Below are 3718 nucleotides of genomic sequence, written 5' to 3'. Positions count from 1 at the left end.
TTGACCGTTAAGACTTCTGCTTGAAACACACTGCAGTATTTCTCCAGCTTGAACGGTCGCCTGATATCTAGCTTCGCGCAATAGATCCTGACGCTTACTTATGTACATCAGCCATTTTTGATCTGTTTGTGTAGATGTTGCAAGTTCCGCTGGTGAGTCGGTTACCTCTCCGCAGTTCACAGGCTTTTGGAGTAACTTGAAACCTTCTCTCCCAGATAATGGTGAGGGTTTGTGGCCTCATGTATCCATCGAGGCCCTGCTTTTGAGCAATCCACTTAATAAAAAATTCTTGTGGAAAATTCATTTCATTACAGTGATTTCGCTGCCGAGCTTTCCATTGCAATGCCAATTGCTGGCAGGTTGAGGTAATCTTTCTAGAGCAGCTGCTGAATTAGTTTTTAGTGCTCCCGTTATACAGAGAGCATCGAGCCGCTGGATTCGCGCCAACAGTTTTCCTTTTTCTCCCTCTTCCACATTAATTTTTCGCGTAAGTTTGGTCTTCAAAATTATTCTCAAGTACTTGATATGATCCTTAGTAGTCAACTCTACGCCGTTGAGGCTCGGGTGTTACCATGATGGAATCTTGTATCACCTTGTCCCCCACCTGAGGAGTTTCTTTTCGCGCTAATCTGAGCAATCTGGCTTCGTTACATTCTGTATTAATCTACCTGCAGCTTAATACAGGCTTTATCCTTATGATGACGGGCTCTAACCCGGCTGCTTTGAAATCTCTAAATCTTCATGCAGTCATTTACTTCACAGAACCTAATTCAAAAGCAGAAGTTGATGCAGGTAATGACTGACTTGCCTTGAATGAGGGCAAGTGAAGGTTTGCGAGAGACCGCATCTGTTCTATTATATATAAGATCGAGTATTGTCAAAGAGTTTAAAGAAATCACTCTAGCTGAACTTTAAAATGCTCTCCTTAGTACTCGCGAATATTTTTATCTCTCATACATACTTGTATATCCTCAATTACTCTGTATATATAGTTGAATTTATTTTTATTCTCTTCTCATAATTAATACATATACATAGTTTTTTTAATATACATATGTATTTATATGCCTCTTCATACTATATATATGTATACTCGTATATGTATATGTAGACTTATTCAGCATATAGGGCTCATTTTCGAAAAGGGGAACATAATAAATTTTTTATTTAATATTAATTGTTTAATAGTTATGCAATAAATTGTTCCCAAAAATTCTTTACAGTTATTTTTTTTTTTTTACTTTTCATAATGCTATTTATAAGTAGCTACTTGTAATCATTACTTCACCGTTAACTATACATAATTAAAGTGAATTTGGATATTTTACAATTTCTTTACGTTGGAGAACAATAAAAATACATTTATATGCTAAAATGTAATTAATTACTTTTTGAATTACTCATAATTGAATTAAAGTTTTACTTGATAATTGATGAGGTGTACTTTTTTATAAATATTTTTTTTTTGATTTTTTTCTTTTAGTTAATTGTGTGTTTTTGCGCTTTGAAATAATTATTGAGGGAGAATGAATTTTATTTGTCAAATATAGAACATTTGCTGCTTCGTTTTTATTACTGTTACTTGGTAAATGTTAATAATTTTTTAGTAAATTTTGCTTAAGAATGCTTGGTTTTGGGGCGCTGACTGATAAAAATACTAATAAGTAAAGTAATGAAATTAAATTTAAATAAATTAAGTTGAAGTATGACATAATATGATTTAAAATAGTGTAATATGAGATAAAAATTTACAAAAATTTACTTCAAAATAAATTAAATTATAATATTAAAAAAATTAAATAAAATTTATCGAAAATGTTTAATAACATTTAATAACCAAAAAAAAATAATAATTTTTAAATTAAAAAAAACACAAAAATACAAATTTAAAAATATATAAAAATATATATATTTTTTAAAATTTTTGAAAAAAAAGTTATTTCTTATAGTTTTGAAAAAATAATTAATTTTTTTTTTTATAATTTTTGGTTTAAAAACATTTGCAAATTTTGTTGTATTAAAAATTTAATTCTTAATTAATTATTTTTGTAATGTTTTTTACTTCAAAAATTGTTACAAAATTAATATTTTTTATTAAAATTTAATTAAATTAAAAATAAATAATATTTTTTATAATTTTTAAATTATAAAAAAAAAAATAAAATATTTTTTTTATTAAAATTAAAAAATAAATAATAAAAAATTTTAAAAATTTTTATATTAATATAAAAAGTGAATATTTAAAAAAAAATTTGAATTTTTCAAAATATTATAGATATGAAAAATTAAAAAAAAGGTTAAAAAAAATAAAAAAGGCCAATGAATAAATTAATATATAAATAAAACTATAAAAAAAAATTAATTACTAATTAAATATAAAAAATAATATTTTTTTTATTTATTTTTTTTTCAGTGTAAAATACTATAAAAATTAAAACATAAAATTACAAAAGGCTACATTGATAGAAATAAGAAATTTAAAAAATTATAATTTTTTTATTTGTCTAAACATATTAAAAAAAATTAAAAAAAACTAAGAACAAATATTAAAAAAAAAATTTAAAATAAAAAAATAATTTAGTAAAACATTAAAAAAAAAAATAAAAAATAATTTAGTAAAACATTAAAAAAAAACTAATTAATTAAAAATATAAAAAAATTATTAAAAACTGAGAAAAAAATTTAAAAATTAATTAAAAAAAAAGAATTAAAAAAAAACTAACGTTTTACTGTTTTTTTTTTAATTTTTTTTATTTAATCCCACCAATATTAAACGAAATTAATCACGAAATTAAATAAAAATAATTTTTAAAGCATAAAATTTTCAATTTATACATGTTAAAGATATAAAAAAAAATTAGTCTATTCAGCAATTCAAGTATATACTATTAAGTATTTTCTTCTAAGACTGTACTGTAGTTAGGTACAATTTTCTGCACCCATTGGACATTGGACGTGCGCTTTGCGTTTAATATTTTTTTTTTGGCTCTCGGAAAATTTGTTGACTGAAAAACATTTTTGAGATGATTCAAGAAACTATAGTAATTTTTATATGCTAATATACATGAATATATTGCAACAGGTTCACTGAAGGTCTACTAATTCTTTATTTTTTAGGCTATCTATTTAAAATATAAAATATTGTGTTCGCTTGAATGTTTTTCCACCCTTAGTACTGTTTAGGAATTGGATAAATTGTTTTTATTTATTATAATTATTTTTATACTTTTTGAGAACTACATATTAATACTATACTGGAAATCAACTGTAGTCAACTGTAGTAGTGTTTTTTTACAAGTCTGTTCATGTAATAACAGTTCGCCGTTATTAAAATATGCTAGTGTACTTACTTTGCTTGCGCTCTTGCATTATTAACGCCTTTACAGTTAGATTTAGCTTTGAAAATCAAAATGCAAAAAAATAATATTTGCTAACTGCAAGTGTTTCCAACTTACTTTTTTAAATTTTTTGCACATTTTTTTAATCCGCTCTTAGTGCCTTACAGCCGTTTTTACAAGTTTTTTCTTTGAGTGTAAAACTTTAGCATCTGTTACAATCACGAAAGCTCTACACTCACAACATAACGGTGTAATGGAAACTGTTTTTTGCATATTTTCTCATTTGTCAAGTGATATATATATTTTTTTCAAATTGATTTTTTTTATAATATTTTATGCAATTTTATTGTAACGATTGAAATTAACTGCAAATATGTATG

This window comes from Bactrocera dorsalis, chromosome 5 (genome assembly GCF_023373825.1).
Source record: "Bactrocera dorsalis isolate Fly_Bdor chromosome 5, ASM2337382v1, whole genome shotgun sequence".
In the NCBI taxonomy this organism is placed as follows: domain Eukaryota; kingdom Metazoa; phylum Arthropoda; class Insecta; order Diptera; family Tephritidae; genus Bactrocera; species Bactrocera dorsalis.
Note: the sequence above shows the minus strand (reverse complement) of the source record.